General features: G+C 40.5%; 1 pseudogene; it reads right to left on the bottom strand.

Annotated features, from left to right (window-relative positions):
- Window positions 1-1,663: 1,663 nt before the first annotated feature.
- On the bottom strand, window positions 1,664-1,827 carry LOC115873815 (annotated as a pseudogene).
- Between the last annotated feature and the right edge of the window lie 4,740 nt (window positions 1,828-6,567).

The raw sequence follows: 6,567 nt of genomic DNA, 5'->3' as shown, positions 1-6,567 counted from the left end.
AGGTGAAGGACTTTGTGGACTGGTGTTGGGTATGGGTTAATGTTGGACTTGTGGGCTTGGGCAGCATTGGGTTGGGATGTTTTCGTGATGCACCTTTTCTTTACATAAAACTCTCTTATCCATGAGTTGCTGTGCATTTGTTTCTCCAAAGTACCTAGACTAATACAGAGGTAAATAGCTCACTGGAGGCCAGATACACACTGACTATCTGCTTGTCTTCCTGCTGGCAAGCCGCATGGAGACCCCTAATGGAACCAGAGCCCTGCAGCTGGAAGGGCCACATGGAGACCCATGCCAGTGCTGAGATGCTTCCACCACCACTGCATCCCCAAGACTTTCCACCCACTAGCCTGTGATATCCCTGCATTCGGCATCATTGCATGTGTTGTGTGAGTCTGAAGACTGGTATTTGCTAATATTGGGCTTATGGACTTGATCTGGACTGGGCTAGGATGTTTTCTCAATATACAATTATTATTTGATAGAAAGTTATTGCATACATATGCGTGTCTCTGGATTTGTTTTTCTTGTCAACACAGACTAGCACAACCCCCCAACCCACAGATGCACATAAATAAACCTGGATGTCAAGTCAATTCAAGACGGGAGAAAAGGAAGTATTTTTAATGAATAGTGATGGAATAACAGGACCTCTGGTTGGGGGGTACAGGAACCTCAACCTCCATTTTGTTCCATGTAGAAAAATTCATTTGAGGTTAAATATAAATCAATCAAATGCTATCACCATTAAATGTCTAGAAGAATACATAGAATATTGCTGCAGCTTTGAGGTAAGCAAATTGAGAAGGTACTCATAAAGATGGCTTGGCACAGTGGCTGCAACAGTGGACTCAAACATAAGAGCAATTGTGAGGCGGGCTCGGGACCGGGCGGTGTTTTGTCCTGTTGTCCAGAGAGCTGCTAGGAGTTGGCACGGACTCAACAGCACCTCGCCAACAATAACTAAATGAGTGGATTTGGTGAGTACGCTAGATGTACCTCTTTAAGCTGTAAAAATGACTTGAAAAGACACGGACAACACTGATAACCCTCATAAGCATCGCTGAGTGAAAAAGCAAGGTAGAAAAGAATATATATTCCCCCGCAAGAATTCACTTCAGAGGTCAGCCCTGAAGCTCCAGCTCAGGGAGAGGGGCATGCCCTATCAGAGCATACAGGAGCAAACAAGGCGGGTGGGCTAGGTAGAGTAGAGCACATCCAACAATCCTTAAGGACAATATCCCTGCTCAGAGCAGTCAATGCACAGAGAGGATCATAGAGCCGGCTCCACCACAAGACACGGTGTCCCTCACTGACCCATGGCCCTACAGGGGACAACACTGGAGACACAGTGCGGGAATTGCGCCTGATCTGATCCCACCACACTGAGGTGAACCACTAAGGGTGTGCAACAGAGCAGCAAGGGGAACAGAGCGAGAAGCCCCAGGGAATATCAAAAATAGATTTTGGGACCAGGGCATGGCACCCCATCAGCCTCGACTGGAAAACACTCCTAACAGTCAACAAACAGACCTTGAACTATTTACAGGCTTTTCTCTTATTTTGGTCATTTTTTGTTGTTGTTGTTCTGTTTTCTTTTGTTGCATTACAGAAGCATGCACGTCACCACAGTGGGAGAAATAGAAAGGAAAGGTAGAGTTATACTCATATATTTAAGAGCAGAATTAAGAGTGGAATTATAGGGTAGTACAGTAACTCCATTTTTAACTTTTCTGAGGAAATTTCAAACTTTTTTTTTTTTTCAATTAGCAATAATCACGCCTTGGATAAACCTCACTGGCTATGATATTGCCACTGAGCAAAGCTCAGACTATTTTTTTAAAGAAGGTGTATAATTATTTTTAAGTAAAAGATAATTTTACTGGGGGCTGTTACAGCTCTTATAACAATCCAGACATCAATTGTATGAAGCATATTTATGCATATGTTGCCATCATTATTTTCTAGACATTTATTTTCTATTGTGCCCTTGGTATCAGCTCTTTTTTCCCTCCTTCCGCACCCCACTCTCGTGGCCCCTTACTAAATTATAAATTATTGTTTTCATACCTTACGCCGACGGCTGTCTCCCTTCCCCCATGGCTTCTGTTGTTCGTGCCCCTGCCGGGGCGGTGGGTGTGGTTAGGTGGCAAGCAATGGGACCGGTTCCCCCTTCCTCCCCTCCGCTCCTCTCACTTTCCCCCTGTCCTCTGGTATCGCTGCTCCCATTCCTGTTCCTGAATTCCGGGTATCGTGAGCTCTTATCTCTTATCTGTACCTGTGCACTTGCTCCGGTCTAGCCCGCAGTGAAAGGTGGGACTGGGGTCACGATAGTGGGGGGTGAGGAAGCCACAAGGAACCAGAGGACTATTGTGTGTTTCATCAATGCAAAAAGGTGTATCATTTGACAGTTATGCAGCAATGTACAAAGTTTCAAATTCTTCACATCCTTGCCAACACTTTTTGTTTTTGTTTCTCAGTTATCTTTTATAGTATTAAATATTATTTCGCCGGGGGCTTGATTTTTCTAATGACTATTGCTGTTGCCTGGAGCCCTTCTTGTGTTGTTGATTATCCATGTGTCCATATTCTTTGGTGAAATGTCTCTTAAAAATCTTTGCTCATTTTTGTTCTATTTATCTTTTCCTTGTTGAGTTGTAAGAGTTTTTTATAGACTCTAAACATAAACCAAAAGAAAGCCACCTCCCTGCTGTGGGTCTCCGAGACTGTAACTGCTGATGGGAGTAGCAAGCCCACCTTTCGCCCTCATAGCTTCTGGTGGTTTGGAACTGCCAACCATGCGGATCACATCCCAACTTATAACCACTACACCACCACGTCCCCTTATTAAATAGATGATCTGCAATTTTTCCCCATCTAGTGTTTTTTCAATTTTGACCTTTTAAAATATTTTGCATTATTTGAAGCATAAAAATTAAAATTTTGATAGATTACTTTTTCTTTTGTTGCTGTGCTATTAATTTTATAAGAATATGTTGTCAATCTAAGGCCATAAAGTTTTTTTATTGATCATTTTATTGGGGGGCTATGGCCATAAAGTTTTTTTATTGCTCATTTTACTGGGGGGGCTCTTACAAATTTTATAACAACCCATCATTCAATTGTATTAAGTACACATACATATGTTTCCATCAACATTTCCGAAACATTTTCTTTCTACTTGAGCCCTTGGTATCAGCTCCGCTTTTTTTTTTTAAGTCATAAAGGTTTAATTTGCTATAAACCATCAAAAACATGTCAGGACATGGATATATATTTGGTAAAATATCCTTAGCTACACTCCCTTTCTTTTTCTGACAGAATCAACAGAGTCCTTTCAGAGTAGGTTTAGTTTGCCTCTGGGGTTTTCTTTCTTTCTTTTTTTTTTTCAAGCTATTTCTTTTAATCAATTTATTGGGGCTCATACAATTCATCACAATACATAGATCAATTGTGTAAAGCACATCTATACATTTGTTGCCCTCATTATTCCCAAAATTCGCTTTCCTCTTGGGTTCCTGGAATCCGCTCATTTTCCTTTTTTCCCCTCCCCCCAGCTCCGCTTTTTTCCCCCCTCCTTCTCTCACCCTCTCGCCCTTCTGAATTCTTCATCAATTATATATTATTATTGTTATTTCATGATTTACACTGCCCATGGCCTCCCTTCACCCACATTTCTGTTATCTGTCCCCCCCGTGGGTGGGCTACATATCCAACCTTGTGATGAGTTCCCCGTTTCTCCCCCTGCCCCCCCTCCATCATCCCCCAACCCTCATGGTATCACTACTCCCACTACCGTTCCTGAGGGTTTATCTGTCCTGAATTCCGTGTGTAAGGCGCTCTTATCTGTTCCAATGTGTGCACTCTAGTCTACCTGGGTTTGTAAGGTAGAACTGGGTCATGGTCGTGAGGGGGGAGGGGGAGAGGCAGGAAGCATTCAGGAACTAGAGGAAAGGTATATGTTTTATTGGTGCTATACTGAATCCTGGTTGAATCATCCCTTCCTTGTAACCCTCTGTGGAGGGATGTCCAATTGTCTACATATGGGTTTTGCGTCTCTACTCCAACTCCCCTCTTTCACATCAATATAATTGTTTGTTTTGGTCTTTGATACCTGATACCTGATCCCATTGACACCTCATGATCACACAGGCTGGTGTGCTTCTTCCATAATATTTTTTCTTAAAGGAGATTCATACTTTTAGTTAATACATTATGTCTTCTACATATTTTGAGTTAGTTTTTGTATGTGGTATGAGGTCTAAGTTAATTAATTTGCATGTGAACATTCAAATATACTGGCACCATGCTTGGAAAGATTACTCTTTTCCTCTTGAATATTTGGAATGCATATAAAATCAATTGACCATAAATGAAAGTGTACTTATGGAGTCTCAATTCTATACCACCAATCTATATGCTTATCCTTATACCAGGATCACTGTGCCTTGGTTACTGTAGTTTGACATTTGAAATAAGGATTATTTTGCTTTTCTAGGTTTATTGTTATAGCAAATGAATTTCAGGATTAGCTTATAAATCTCTGCAAAGAAGTCAACTAGGACTTTGGTAGTGATTACTTTTTATCAGATAAATTTGGGAAATATTATCTTGATATTAAGTATCTAATCCATGAACATGGGATGTCTTTCCACTTATTTAGAATCTTTCATTTCTCTCAACAATATTTTACAGTGTTTGTTGTGCAAGTCTTGAAACTCTTATTAGATTAATTGCTAAGTATCTTATTCTTTTTGATACTATTGAAATAAAGTATTTTCTTATTATAAAAAATATTAATATAGTGAGTAGACATACCATAGACTAGGAGATAATACTAGCCATGGATATGTTTGACAAAGACTTATGTCCAGAATATGTACAGAACCTCTAAAAATCAGTAGTTAAAACACAAGCATCCAATTGAAAATGTGTAAAATATTTGAATAATTTCACAAAAGATCTACTAATGATGAATAAGTACATGAAAAGGTGCTGGACATTATTACTCATCAGAGAAATACAAATAAAAACTTCAGTGAGATCAGAGTATATACACACTAGAATGAACACAATAAAAAAGACAGATAATCAATGCATTTTTAAATATGCATCACCTGAAATTTCCAATCATTGCTAGTGGCAATGTAAACAGTTCTGTTATTTCAGAGATGTGTTTAGCAGTTTCTTATATATAAACATACAACTACCCCAGTGTTTCCCAAAGTGAGCGATACTTTCCATGGGGTGCTGGAGCAATCAGGGCCAGCGGTGGGCTTGGGCTCAAGTGAGGGGGTGGGCTACAAAAGCAGATGCCTACACTTTATCCTCGATTGTGGGCTATATTACAAAAAATTTTCATTGCCAGGGGGCACTGAGCAATTTTTTTTTAAGGAACTGGTAGGCCAAATAAGTTGGGGAACCTATGATACCCTGTGTCCTAGTAATTTCACATCCAAGAATTTTCCTCAGGAAAATGAAGATCTAAAAGGAGGTACCCTCCACCCCAAATCAACATTTTTTTCAAAGTTAGAGTTTTCAATTGTTTCAACCTTATCACCTTCAAAATACTCTCCATTACACTTAATACATTTGTCAAATCTGTGATTCCATTCTTGAAAACATTTTTCAAACTCATCTATTTAGATGGCTGACAGCACCTCCCTCGATATTTTCTTCACCTTCTTCTACATCATCAAATCATTGTCCTTTTGTGTCTCTCTTCATTCGCAGAAAAAAAGGGAAGTTGCACGCAGAGCGAGGTCAGGTGAATCAGGGCATGCTGTTTTTTTTGCCATAAACTGGTGCACTGAGATGGCTGCATGAGCAGGTGCATTGTCATGATGGCAAAGCCAGTCCCCCGTATGCCACAAATCAGGCCTTTTTTGTAGCACACTGCTACACACTATCTTTTCAGAATCTCTAAATAGAAAGCTTGCTTAAGAGTCTGAACTGATGAAACACACTCCAAATGCACTATGAGATGACATTTTCATCCATTCAGTAAGGTGACAGGTGTCCAGAACAAGCTTTATCATCAATCGACATTTCACTTTTTTTGAAACCAGGAAAACACTCGCACACTTGAATTTTTCTCATAGCGCTGTCCTTGTAAGTTGTGTTCAACATCACAGCAGTTTCTGCAGCATTTCTCCTGAGCTGGAAACAAAATTTCACAGTCGCACACCATTCTCTTAAATTGGCCATCACAAAAAATGAAATTCGAGCAAAACTGCTTTCATGAAAAAATTCACTGTGGCCAGAGAGAACCTTCCCAGGTGACGCCACTGGGTGCACGATAGCGCGAGTTGCTTTATGCTCCCCTAGCAGGAAAAATACATACCAAGAAAGCTCCGCACAGCGAGCTCTTGTTCATTTGGGGGGGGGGGTTACCCCCTCGTATGTTCACAAAGACTTGTACAAGAAAGCTTACAGTAGTCTTCTCACTCATTGCCATCAAGTAAATTCTGACTCATAGTGACCCTGTAGGACAAGGTAGAATGGCCACAGTGCATTTCTGAGACTAAATCTTTATAGGATTAGAAAGCCTCTCTCTCTCTCTCTCTC

The sequence above is a fragment of the Echinops telfairi genome, unplaced genomic scaffold, assembly GCF_000313985.2.
Source record: "Echinops telfairi isolate 266 unplaced genomic scaffold, ASM31398v2 ScPeMD7_7469;HRSCAF=8507_1, whole genome shotgun sequence".
Classification (NCBI taxonomy): Eukaryota; Metazoa; Chordata; class Mammalia; order Afrosoricida; family Tenrecidae; genus Echinops; species Echinops telfairi.
Note: the sequence above shows the minus strand (reverse complement) of the source record. Positions and strands in the feature narration are given on the sequence as shown.